This window comes from Felis catus, chromosome A1, assembly GCF_018350175.1.
Source record: "Felis catus isolate Fca126 chromosome A1, F.catus_Fca126_mat1.0, whole genome shotgun sequence".
Taxonomy (NCBI): Eukaryota; Metazoa; Chordata; class Mammalia; order Carnivora; family Felidae; genus Felis; species Felis catus.
The window spans coordinates 147,986,222-148,000,897 of record NC_058368.1 but is presented as its reverse complement, the minus strand read 5'-3'; positions in this window follow the sequence as shown (position 1 = coordinate 148,000,897).

The window sequence follows — 14,676 nt, the reverse complement described above, 5'->3', positions numbered from 1 at the left end:
GATATTAGACCCTATGCTGTCCGCTTATTTCTGTTTTTCCAATGCTACATACTGTCATGTGATACATGGAAAATGGTAAGTAATTACTTCTCACAGAATTCTAAAATTCCATTAGACGGAGGTGACAATACTATTGGCCAGTTAAGATATGGCTGTACTGAGAAGATTTGATTTGAAGCCAAAGTAAGATGTATATAAGTTGCCAGAGCAGTAACAGTATGATAAAATTACTCATAAGAAACTAGTGCTGAGTGACCAGCTACCATTCATTTACTTATTTATTTATTCATTTAAAAAAGCATTAGTGGATATTTACCATGTGAAAATCAGAATATGGTTCCAGAGCTACCAAACTGATTAATATAAGACCAGTGGTCCAGTTAATATATAGTAGGGAAGAAAGCTATATGAAGCATAAATTATACAAATTACACATCTAAAAAGTAGCAGAGGATATCCAACTTCAAATAGATATGATGGCTTATAAAATAAGATGGTGAGGAAGATATTATTAGTAAGACATTACTAGTATTTAACCAGAGTCTACTTGTTTTCTCCTTCTTGGTTACAGGAATGACAATTTCCCCAGTACCCTTGTAGTTAGATGTGGTAATAAGATTAATTCTGTCTTTTGGACTATAATCAAAAATGATGCTAACACCAAAAGCAAAGCATAGAAGGGCAGGTGTGAACTCTTTATGCTCCTTCTCCCGCAGTCATGGTGATGGAGACTCACAGGGAGATGGTAGAGCCCAGAAGACCAAAGGAGGTGTGATAGAAGCTGGAGGGCAGCTGCCCAAGCATGTTACCTAAACCTATCAGGATTGTTGCCTGAGAATAAATTGGCTATATTAAATCACTAGGTTTGTCTTTGAGGATTGTCTTTTACTGCAGCATAGTTTAGTCAAACTAGACTAATGCAAATGATTACCCTTATCTTGAAAAAAATATGCCAGAGGAAAAGTAGAATGTTGTAAAAATATTGTAGGACTGACCAGAAGAATTTATCGGTCCTAGTATTTACTTCACAATAATGGTTTGCATGTCTTTGGGTAAATCTTTTTAAGTGGTCATCTCTAAAATTAAAAAAAATAAATAAATATTTACGGTCTCTTTCAGCTCTAATAATTCATGACTGCATAAGATATAATCTTTGAAAATATTGCAATGGTAGCTCTATGCTTTTGAGAGAAGGTACATGACCTTTTCTCTTCAAGATAGTAAAGGACGTAAAAGAAAATGATCTGACTTTGATTGCTTTGTGCTTTGATAAAGGGAGGTAGGTTAAATGACTTCTAGTATGCAGTGTGTCCCTACTCCTTGGTTCAAATGCAATATTAATATTCAGTTGGTGTACAAATATTCTTTCTTTAAGGTATGGAGACTGTTTCCCCTTAAGATAAATACACTAAATTGCTTGCTATTCAAGGTATTTGGTAATAGCTTACATTCACTTCCTGAATGTATGCATAATAGCTTATCATGATCTTCCATCAAACCTTCTTACAACTTGCTTTATAATTTACTTCATAATTTATTAGGATGAATAGCTACATTCATGAAATTTTGTTACATCATGAATAGAATTTTATGAATGATACTATACTAAGAGTCACCAAAATATTTTACATATTTTAATTCCACAAAGATCTGCTCAATAATAACTATTATCTATTTCATAGGTGTAATTGAATATATAAATGTCAATTAAAATATTTATCCTTAAATGAATCAGCCAAACTCTCTCCCCTCTTGGGAAAAGAGAAGACTCATATTTTTCTAGTTAAGGAAAAGACACAGTATTCTGTCTTCTATTTTCTCTATTTAAAAAGATATGAGTGCAATGGTCATTGGGGCACAGAATTGCAGGTTGACATGACTGGGCCCAAGAAGGTGGACACAGAGAAAGAAAAATGCACTTAACTGTGATCTCTTTCCACCTGCTGGCAGCAATCACCACAAAGCCCCCATTCCCATTTACTTTCCTTCTGCATGAAATGTCTCCAGATCACATCTGTAAAGAAATAAATGCACTGAATTTATTAGCTTTCTTTATTGTAAGATCTAACAGAAAATATTGCTAGACATTTCCATATGTAGCCTTGAAACAATTTAGCTCCTTTTCAAAGATACCAAGGTTAGCCAGAAATTTTCCTGTCAAATCTGTAAATGAGTACCTGCTGTTTGTAATATTTTTTCAAAGGCTTATAACAGAAAAGGAAATATTTTGTTTATTACCTAGAAATGTCAGTAAATATTATTGCCAAATCACATGTTTTAAATTTTATATTTGACCATAAATGACAAAGAGTTAAGAACTGCATTGCTGTGTTCTCACTATGAGACCTTCAAAGTTCATATTTGAAGATTTTTTTATCCAGTTCTTCAAGTTGAAAAAAAATGCTGCAGATGATGAGAAATTCCCCATCTCTGACTCTTGTCATTGAAATAGGCATCTGTCTTCATTCCTCTGAAGTTGAGTCATTGCACATAGTGATGGTGGTGGTGGTGGGTGTGTATATGCGCATGTTAGAGGTGGGCCTGAACCAATACAGCTAAATGAGTTTTCTGTGTTGCTTTCACACAGGGAAAGGAACTGATACTTTACTCATTTTATATTCCCAAACAGAGGGTTAAGCCCTAGAGAAGATAGCAACCCTAATACTGTTCACTCTTCCCATTCTCACAGAGCTAAGTGACAAGCCTTCCATAAAACTAGCTCAATAACAGATTAACACGTCATGCCAGTCTAACCAGTAAATGCTGTTTAAGTTTCAAATGAATTTAAGCCAAAGTGCCTCTTCTCTCCTGACTTAGAAAGCTTACTTAAGACAAGCCTCATAAGTAGAATTTGAATAACTGAATGCTGTTGCTCTAAATGTTATGGATTTGTCAATATAATAACTTGAGCAACTTACCTAACACAGTACATTATGTAAATAAATAAAGGCCTGTAGTGAAGGCAAAAGACTTGAATGTATTCAGCAAGTTTAAAGATTATTGTTAAGCCTCCACATGGCTAGTTATGTTTGTACACTTTACCATAGTTGCTATGGAAGTTGTAAGGAAAGCTAATGAAGTCACATGTAAGAACTGATGCTTTACAAGTGTTAGCTATTTTATCTTGTTAGCATTTTCCTGGTAATATTTAGGTTCAGTTTCTGTATTTGAGGAACATGAAAATGATGATAAATGTTATATCATCATGATAGACTTCAAAATGTTAAAATATTATTCTGTTCCCCGTCTTACTAAAATTTAACTTAGATTTAGATCTACCAAATGTAAACAACAAAATTGTTAATGCTTTTATTGTTGTTTATCAAATTGGCAGCATTTTCAATATAACCAAATTGTGTGTTTTGAATTGCAATAAGCCTTCAAGAAAATTGACAGAAATGCTGACTCCTAAATACTTTGCAAATTGATTTATTCATATTCTAATTCCCTCATCTGTGAATTGGTGGTCATTTCTATATTTGAGAGGAACATCTGTTGCAAGCAGAGAATTAATGAGGGTTGGGGAAAAGGTATGTAGGTGTTGACTCAGTATCTTGGTGTTCAGTATAAATTCAAAGTAAAACTGGGCAGTGTAGTACAAGTATGAAATAGAAGGAGGTCAAAGACTTCATTCACACCATTATAATTTCCAAGTCAGAGAAGTTAAAATATTTTTTCCATTTAACATAAGTTAAGATATTTTAAAGAGGAAAAACATGTTGCTTCTTTGCCTTGTTTTCCTCCCTTTCCTTGTAAGTGTACTAAATTTTTATTTATTTTTTTTAATTTTTTTTTCAACGTTTATTTATTTTTGGGACAGAGAGAGACAGAGCATGAACGGGGGAGGGTCAGAGAGAGAGGGAGACAAGAATTGGAAACAGGCTCCAGGCTCTGAGCCATCAGCCCAGAGCCCGACGCGGGGCTTGAACTCACAGACCGCGAGATCGTGACCTGGCTGAAGTCGGGCGCTTACCGACTGCGCCACCCAGGCGCCCCCTAAATTTTTAATAAAGAGTGACCAAATGGTATCACCGCATGGATCCCTTGTCCCCACAACTTGGTAGTAGGAATGATGTATTTGGCCCCTCCAACTAAAAGAACACCTCAAATTAGGCCTGACACTGAAGAACACAAAGAGAAGGCTGCTAGGGCTCCAAAGGGTGATGCACGAAGTACTTTCTGAAGGTACTGTTCAGAGCAGATTGCCAGAAGGTAGTACAATGGAGAAAATCAGGGGATTTTAAAAGTTATGTTTGAAAATATTTAGCTTTGTAGAGTGGAGAATTTCCTTCTCTTAATCTTTTTTTTTCCTCCTATAACACTTAGAACAGTAGAAACCTCCTGAGAACTAGAGAACATTAACTGATAATATTTGGTATATGTTTTGAAATAGCTATTGAACCAGTCCTATAGTATGAAATAAGCTTCATATTTAGAAAAAAAGAATACATGATGCATATATTCAGATTACTCCTATATAATTTGACTTTTAATATGACCTCATTTTCAGAAATAGGGCATTTGGAGGAATGAAAGTTATATATGATATGGATTTTTCTCCTTTTTAAGCAAAAGTTGTTCTAGTGTATACCAAGGGCTAATCACACTTCTCAGTACTGGGAATATATATTTTTCATGATGACCAAGAATTTCCAGGTAATATAAAGAACCCTCTTTAAAGACATCTATCACCACATTATCCAAAAGACATGTGTATTTAGTTGGGTCCTTGTCTTAGGGTCTTTAGCAGACTGATTGAAGTGTATGTAACTAGAACTAAGATTCTCATTTGTCATTCAAGGTCCTCTTTGAAGATCACTGATTGTTGGCAGAATATATCTTCTTCCTCCAGCCTTTGATTAAAGCTTTACTCTTCTCTGATGATGGAGCCTGCCCTTAATCCAGCAATGAAAATCAGCAGATCTGGGTTCCTCTCTGCTATATCCTCTAAGTAGAACAAATACTCTGATATTTATTTCATTCTGTTTCAAAACATCCTCACTCTAAAACTTATTTCCCTTGTATCTCCTAACTTGCCAAGAAGGTGGGAGAAAGATAGCAAAAAAGTCTAAGTCTTTATTTTCTTAGTTGTTCCCCTTAAATTTTACTTTCTTTGATTCATTTCATTACTCCATAGACTCTGTGATTTCTTTCTTTATCCAGTTAACACTCTTTCCTTTTTTTTGTTTTGTTTTACAGTAGTCAACAAATCAGAAAATGTGTTGTTTGCCACAATTAATCTGCAGAGTAATAGTAGCTTAAATGAAATCAAAGTTAATTTTTTTTCCTCTCACAGGGGAAAAAAAAAATGTCTGGAGATTGGTGATTCCACTGACAGTGTAGATCTCCACACCATAAAGAGCCAGATTCCTTTTACCTTTCTCCTTTGCTATTCCTAGCGCACACCTCATTATCTTAGAGTCATAGGAGTAAACACAAACTCCAAGAGAGATCCTACTAGACTTCTAGCAAGTCTTCAGCAACCCCTTTGTGAATGAATGACCACATGAATGAATGAACATAAAGATAAAAAAGCTAGTAGTTTTCTTGAAGTATTTAACCAAAATTAGCATCAATCAGATGGCATTGGAACTGGCAGGTATCTGATTTGAAAATTAAATTAGCCTTAATATATTAATAAATATATTTAAAGTGTAAAGCTGTCATGCTTTGTAGACTAAAAAAGAAAATATTATTCTTTTTTGTTCAATTTGTAGTTATAGTTCCAAGGTAATTATTATTCCCTGAATTTGCATTTTATTGCAAAATTCTGATGAATATATCAGTATCAGATAAAAGTATTCTCATTAGAAGTAGATGAGAGAATGTAAATTATGCATGCCTTATTTTTAGCTATTGTCCTTTGTAGTCCCAATTTATACTTACTGCCATTTTTCATCATACCAATGATATATATGTAAGTAAAATAGTTACAGTTAGTAGACATTGATTTTTAAAATGTTCCTTTATTTTCTAGTTTGAATTTTTTATATTAGCACCTTACATTTTGTAAACCAAAGATAATTTTATTGATAGGCTTTAGTTTAATATAATCATTTTAAGGAAATTAAGGAAAAAAACACCTTCAGATCAGATATCTTTCATGTCAATTTAAATTTATGTATATTTATGCAATTCATGTTGATGTTTTAATTTTTCAAGGTAATATATTAAAACTCCTCCAGTTTCATCTGATATTGCATAATGCTAACAAAATGAAAAAAAATCAGGCCTGAATGTTTTACATTTTAAACTGTAATACCATTTGGAAAATATTTGCAGGAAAGATTTTAAAAATCCTGCATCTTTTCTAGAAATCTTGTAAGTTCTATAGGGTACCAATAAACATTAGGGTAAATACTTATTCTGTTGCTCCAAGTATTTCGGTTCACTTAGTGTTTTGTTGCACCATGTACACCTTCAGAATCTGTGCTTAGAATGTTTATTTTTTTTATTTTATTTTTTCAACGTTTTTTATTTATTTTTGGGAAAGAGAGAGACAGAGCATGAACGGGGGAGGGGCAGAGAGAGAGGGAGACACAGAATCGGAAGCAGGCTCCAGGCTCTGAGCCATCAGCCCAGAGCCCGACGCGGGGCTCGAACTCACGGACCGCGAGATTGTGACCTGGCCAATGTCGGACGCTTAACCGACTGCGCCACCCAGGCGCCCCAAGAATGTTTATATTAGAGTTTTATCTTTCTCTCTTCCTAATCTGAGAATCAGAAGTAAAATAATCAGGGAAAAATGGAGATGAGAGAAAAGACATACTGCTTGGTAAAATAATTCTTTTTTCTATGAAAAACTAAGAGTATACATAAGATGCCTATTTTCTATATTGTTTATATGAAAACTTTTCTAGCTTTATAAAGGATTTATGTGATTGGAAACATTTCTTTATTCCAACAGAACAACTCAATGCACTAAAAATGAGACATTGTTTTACTAGTAAATGTATTTTCTTTCATTACTCCTCCCCAATACCCTGATAAAGGTACGCAGGAACTCAACAATTACAAGTACAATGCATCACTAGCCTATGGGTGTAATTTGAGAGAAATTTTGATAACTTGAGGTTTCAAAAAAATTACTAAAACTAAATTCACTGTATATGTTAAGCAAATTTTTACAAAGCAAAATTCTAAATTTTCAAAGTTATATAGTACACACTAAAAGATAGAGATAACTTTCATTTCAGAATACACTTTTAGGCATATTCCATAAAATAAAACATTGTCCTAAACTTATGGAAAACTAAAATAGATTATAACAAATTAAGTCTCAAGAAGATAACAGTTTTTAAATAGAAAATTTTTGGAAAAAGGCAAGCACTTTAAAGTGCTAAAAAGTAATTGAAATCACCATAGTTACATACTAAGAATGACATGACAAACTCGTGTTTATGTCAAATAAAGCCCTCAAGGGGCTTATTTTCTGCAATCTGCTTTGTATTCTTTAGCTGCCAGAATTTTATTTCAACAGCCAATTGGTTCTAATTGAAAGATGTCCTTAGCTTTCCATTCTAGTCTATGGGTTAATTTAGTTTGTGATGAATCTATACAGAGCTGTTCTATTCATAATCCTTTATATTCAGAACTTTGATTTGTGATTTGAATTAGAATGTGAAATGGGAAAGGCTTCCAAACATATTCAGCACTTGAATGCCATAGGAACAGCTCAGTCAGAAAGTAGCACTTGCACTTGTCATCAAAATGCCAATTATTCGATCCAATAAACAACAAGCAGAGACCAGAAAAATATTCATATGAGAAGCAAGTCTGAGGAAAATCAGTTTACAAAATACAACAATAGAAAATCTGCATTTGACATTTATACAAATTCCTCAGATTAATATATTCTGTAGTTCATACAAATAAGTTTTAAACATTCAAAGATCCTTGGACAACACAAACATTAAAGCCTTTTGAAAGTTTTTATTCATTTCTTTGGTTTTAAGACACTTTCTCATCCACCCAGTTATTTTCATTTTGCATCATGTACTCTTTTATATGATTACCTTTCTGAATGTCTTCTGTAATACTCACTTCCTCTTTTCTACTGCCATCTCTTATCATTTACCACATTTCTGCATACCATTCTTCATGTATTTCCATACATGTACCACAGCACAAAGCATGCAAAAGTCTGTTAATAAATAATTATAAAGGAAATGAATGTCCCTTTAGCACTTTAGCACTATAAAAGTTTGGTCAGAAGCCATTTTTTGTTGTTGTTGTTGTTGTTGGAAGACACCCATAAAACTTTAATAACTTTTATTTTCCAACCAAATATATTCTCAGGTCTCTCTGTCTCTTTCTCTCTCTCTCTCTCTCTCTGCCTCTAAATGCAGAGATTTTATAATCAATAAAAATATGCAGATTGTTTTTAGTAATAAAGAGTATTTTTGTAGTTCTAGTCCCCTGCAGAGAATTCACTGGAACTTCTGTCTATCTTTAAAGCCACACTATCCTTCATCCTCAAATATTTCAGGGATTTACCAGGAACTGTCTAATAAGTACAGGAACTGTATAATGAGTAAGCAGGTTCTCTTAACTACCATTGATGTGGCAATTTCCTTTTCTGCTTACCTCTGAGTGTTTTGATAGTCACAGAAAGTTACCTTCAGTGCTGCTAGTGCCTGTATGTCTCTTTGCTTTCAAAGCCACCGGTTTTGTTTGTCACTTTTGGTATCAATTTGTGCCAGATTTCAACTAAACCATTTAGATCAAAAGTCACTTACTGAAACTGTCACTCCTACCAAAATGTACCAGCTGAAACTGCAGGCATTGCTGTGCCACATTATCAGAGTTTGTGGCCACTGCTTCTAGAACCAATGTGGACATTAATACCACTAGCTGTCTCTAGCTTTCATTGATTCAGAGTAAATTGTAGTATGCTAACACCAGGCACACTTATTCCTGTTTGATGAAGAAAGAACAAGCCTTAAATTTCACCTTCGTTTTATAGCTTTGTTGCAGTTAGGATTCATATTTGTAATAACTGAGGCCTAACAGGGTGATTTAGCAGATAAAGAATTTACAAGGATATGAGGACAACTCAGATTTTTTGAGGCTTGGAGAACAAGGCTCAAGACTACATTTCCAAAAAACCTCCAAAGCAACATTAAAAATTGATCTTTGGGAAAAAATATTGCATCTTCTGCTTAATAGAGCTAGATGCTAGAGGTTTCCATTGCCTCCACTTATATAAAAGCAACCAAACTTTGCAGCTATTGTGGCTACAGAGAGAGAGCAAGAGGTAGATAACTCCATCTCTCCTACCATGTCAGTAGTTAATTGGATGTAATTAACTGAGCTGACGTCATGTGTCTGCCTTTGGTAAACGGAAGTTCAGAAAGTGATTTCACAGATTTCTTTTAACTTCTGGGTGTAGAAATGTTTATTTCTCCCTCACCAAGACTCATCAATTTGAACTTTCCCAAACATAAAACAGCATTAAAAAACAGTATGGTCAAAAGAAATAATAAGTAATATGTATAAATATACATAAAACATCTTTTATATTGGTCTCTTTGTGTTTCAATGCTTTTCAAGATAGTACATTTCTGAAAAGAGGTATTGAGCAAAGTTCCCTGTCCGTAGGAGGAGAGGATCATCTGAGTTATAGGTTCAATATTTTGCTCATAATTACTCATTCCATGCCATGCTAAATCATTCTTTTTAGACCCAGTCACGTGACCCATGTTCTTTTTAATTGTAGTGTGTCCTTTCTCCAGATACTACAGACTTTTTTTAAAATTCAGTTTTCTGGTATGTTCCTGGCTCATTCGGGTTTTATATATACATGACTAATACAATGAGTGAGCTGAAGTTCATATGTGCCCTGCTGCATATGATATTATGATTTGATGATTACTTAGGTATTCTCCATGACTAAAATATGCATTAAATTGTGGGCAGGGTAACTTATTGACATATAATTTTGTGTTTTTTTTCTTTATTTATATTCTGTCATTCCTTCTAAGAATGTGGTGTAGAAGGAACAAAATTTGTATGTATATATGTGGTGTGTGTGTATAGAAAATTGTTATATGCATTTAAAAATATTTATTTATTTTGAGAGAGAATGATAGAGAGCAAGTTGGGGAGGGGCAGAGAGAGAGAGAGAGACAGAGAATCACAAGCAGGCTCTGTGCTGTCAGTACACAGCCTGACATAGGACTTGAATTCACGAAGAACTGTGAGATTGTGACTGGAGCCAAAACCAAGAGTTGGATGCTCAACCATTTGAGCCACATAGGCATTCCAGGCATTTTTAATATTAGCTTATTGTAATTAGCTGCTAAGATACAGAAAGCTCAACTGTTTGCACTCTGTTTGCACCCCCCACCAGAGACATTAGTGAGTATATAGAGATAATACTCGCAAATTTAGTTATTAACAACCAACTCAGTTTATCAGTTATATTCTATGAAATGTAGGAGTTGCTGTGGTGAAACAACTTGACATTTCAGAATTCTTTTCTTCTTTGTATTGGAAATGAGGAAGCATAGGATGAGAATCTCCAACTTAGGATAAAGAAAAGAGCTTAGTCATTATATTTAATCTTATTGAAGGCCATTTTCTCAGACACACTCCTTAGTTAGCAGGGATCTTTACTTAGCTTACTTGGTTGTAAATATCCCTTGTCTGTCTTAGTCTTGTACTGCAAAGAACAACAATTTTTTAAACACAGTTTTAGAACTAAAAGAGCTTCATGATACTATTTCCTCTTTCTTTGGCATTTCTTGCCTGTCCCAAATTTTAATCAGAGTGGTGTCTTTTCTCAAAACGAGACATATATTCAACAACTGCTAAGCTTTTGCCCATCATCGCAGGTTAAGGGTAGAAATAGTAAGATCAAGTTACAGCAAGACTAAAAATTAGGGATGACTTAAATCTAAAATAGTCTGTCTTACATGTGAAAGGATTCTGATTGAAGAAGGAATTTGAATCCCAAAGTAATGTTACAGAAAACATAAACACAAATAAATCTTTCAGAGAGTCACTTAAGAGTGCAGGTCAGCAGAAGTTCTATACGTTCTTCCAAGAGACTAGCTTACCACTCCTGAAGAGTGTATTTATATTTACCTACACATCATTTAGGAAGCCCTTGTACTATGAGGTGTGTTGCATGAGAGATAATTCCAGCCTCTGTGTACCTCCTTCAAGGAACATCCAAATGAGTAGTCTTTTTTTTTTTCCTCTGCAGATGCGTAGATTATCTGGGATATCTACATATCTGAATTTTATGATGGGCCTAGAATAAGGGTACAAATTGAAGTCCATAAGCCATAAGTCTAAGTATTTAAAAGTCATAAGCCAAACTAATAAAATTTTAATGTATTTTCTCTCCTATTTTGAAAAAGTATAATTCTACAAAGATCTCTAAATCTAAATTATAATTAGAAATTCTTGTTCCATTGTAAGTTCCAGAACATTCATTAGGGAGTGCCTGTATCTCTTCTTTTCTCACTCCCGACTCTATCCTGCTCCTGCTATAGGCATGTCTGTCCACCCAGGCAAGTCCCTATTTCGGCAGGGAATGCTGGGTTCCTAGATACCTGGAACATGTAAGTGGGGACTTCCAAAGTTAGGGGAACAAGATAGGGGCTTCTCTTCCTGAGTATAAGGACCATGTTACTGAAGATGAGAGCACTCTTGGATAGACATGTTGAAGATATGATTTACTGAAGGAAGATCACTATTTGGTTTATACTGTTAAAAAAGATGATGAGAGCGTAATATCTGTGAAGTTAAAACAAAAAGAACAAGAGGTAAAGTGAGTTTACCACATACCATTCTGTAATAAGATGATTGCCAAATGAGAGATTGTAACAGAAGCACTGAACAGCATATTGATATTAGAGAGAATAACATTAGTTCAGTAGGGAAAACCTGAAAAATTATACTAGAATTTTGAAGAAAGAAAATCAAAAGATGAATGAAAATGTGAGACACATGGGAAACTAAGAGATGCTTGAGAATATTAAATATGTGTAGATATGAAGAAGTATGTAGAGTATCCAAATGGTCAGTATTTTACTTTTTATAGAACATTGGGTAAATAAAGGTAATAATATCATTAATTCTCCCAACAAGCCTTTATTTTATAATTATATATAATTATATCTACTTCACAAATCCTCAGTCATGATGCAAGCCATGATGTTAGAAGTACAATGGCAGCACATACTTTAGAAAAAGGTCAGAATGGTGCCTTCAACAATGTTTTACAGGATATGGCAGGTTATTTTTTTCATGCTATATCTACCATACTTCAGCCTCATCTTCTTGAGACAACCTGGACACCTAGCTTAGTTTTTTATTTTTTTATTTTTTATTTTTTGTTAAGTTTGACAGTCATATAAGAGTAGAAAAAAAATCTACCCCGAATATATAAAATCAACCTTTCAGAAACTATTCATTATTTTCTTAGGTCCCCCCCCTTTTTTTAACCTAATGGAGATTACTACTCAAAGCTATTTTAGGATGTGCTCAGGGAATAAAAATATTTCAATATTTTCTAAACCAAATATTTAGTTGGCAACTTTAGAGCAGAAAATTTTGTTTTCTCAAGACAAAATTAGATGTTTTTGGCTTTTCTATGCTATTTGTATTTATAACGTTTTTACTTTGCAGGCACTTCTTTTTGAGAATTAAATGTTTTGTAAATGAAAAAACTTTTATAGGTATGTCAACAAATCAATAAGCAAAATTCACCAGTTGAGACACAAAAAACAAAGAGTTATATGTGGTCCCCATGAATAGAAAACAGAACCAAGAAAAAATTACTCATGTCTAAAGTCAGGGAAAATAATTTTTAATTTGAGAACTTGATATTAAAATCATGGAAATAGAAAAAGGAAAATACATATCTAGATATAGATTTAATGATATATAGATTTTGTATTGATGGATAAACTACTGTAGATACACTCAATAATGGAGATGATAAAGTACAATTTTATTTTAATGTAAAATAAATATTAAATTATTCATCTTTTAAATGTAAACTACTTTCTCTGAATCCAGGAATTTTCATGGTCACCATAGTGTATTATATCTTTCTAACATATTAGAAAAGCAAACATTCATATCACCATTATCCTTTAATCTCTGATTCTGTTTTCACATTTTCAAATTAGAATTTTCAATAATGCAAAAGCAATTTTATGTTTTAAAAACTTGAAGAAATGCTGTCTTATAGAAAATCGAATACCTAATGTGAAAGAAACCAGGTACAATATCAGTGATGTCCCAGTAGTATTTGTATGCAGAGTATTTTTTTTTTTGAGTGACATTCTTAAGAGGGAGCTCTTCATGATCAACAACAAACAAGAAAAAGAATCAAGTGTTAAATTTCTTTTAAAAATGTAAGTTATGTAAATACAATCCTCTTACTTTCTGGGAGAAGAAAAATGTTTTGGCAGATCCTAAAACTAGGTTTTCTGAATGTATAATCCATTCCATTTCTAATTCTGCATGCATTGTACTGTCACTTTACAGTCATTTTCCCTTTACAAGGTATTAGTTTGTGTGACATCACTCTGCCACAGCAGCAAATTCTGGAAACTTCGTAGAGCTGTTAAAACAGTATCTCAGGGTTCCTGAAGTATATTTGACGTGAGTGAATGTAGCAGTATATGAATTAGGTGGCAGTTTAAATATGTTAACTAACGTTGTTCAATGTTGAATTGTAAGAGCCAGTTCTTAGTAGGGTATTATATATCTTTGTATGTGTGTGTATGGGGGAGGGGTCACCATTATTCAGCATGGTTAAAGAGCATAATAGATCTTTATTAAAAATTAGCATTTAATTGTATACACACCCATTACATTTGAAAAAGCACCAAGCAGTGTTGCAAAAAGCAATATACATTTTATTTCCTGAATTTTAGTCTTCAGGAACAATATAGATCATATTTTGAGCTTTTCTTTTTTACTATCTTACTCAGTTTCCACCATAAAATTCAAATATTTCATATGTTGTGTCAATAACCATGATTATTAATTAGCTTTAGCCAACCAGATTAATGGGGAACACGGGATGGCAACCAAGCCTAATAGTTCCTAGTACCACAAAATTCCAGCACAGCATTTCCAGCTGCCACCTTGGGATATCAAGATAGGTAGCACCCTTGCCTCACCTTCATAATGAAAATTACTTTTTTAAAATCCCACTGGATCACTGAAGTTGCACAGCAATGAACTGACCAAAAATGTATTGAGAGATGGTACTGTCAGAGAAAGATGTGAGAAGTGCTTGCTTAAGGGTAGACCCAACTACATAGCAGTATGAAAAGTTGAGCTACAATAATTGATGAATGATCCAAGACCAAGTATACGTTAGTAGGGCATTATGAAATCTTTGAGTCTAATAAACTGTGGGAGTCTGTATTATTTTGGAGGTTCTTTCTCCACAGACTCCACTAACCACTCACAGAGAAAATCTAAAAGAACCTTAAGAAATAAGCATTTCCTGGGGCACATGAGTGGCTCAGTTGGTTAAGAGTGGACTTTGGCTTAGTTCATGACCTCAAGCTTCTTGAGTCTGAGCCCCGCCTGAGTCAGGGTCTGTGCTTACAGCTCAGAGCCTGGAGCCTATTGCAGAATCTGTGTCTCTCTTTATCTCTCTGCCCCTCCCCCACTTGTGCTTTATCTCTCCTTCTCTCTCAA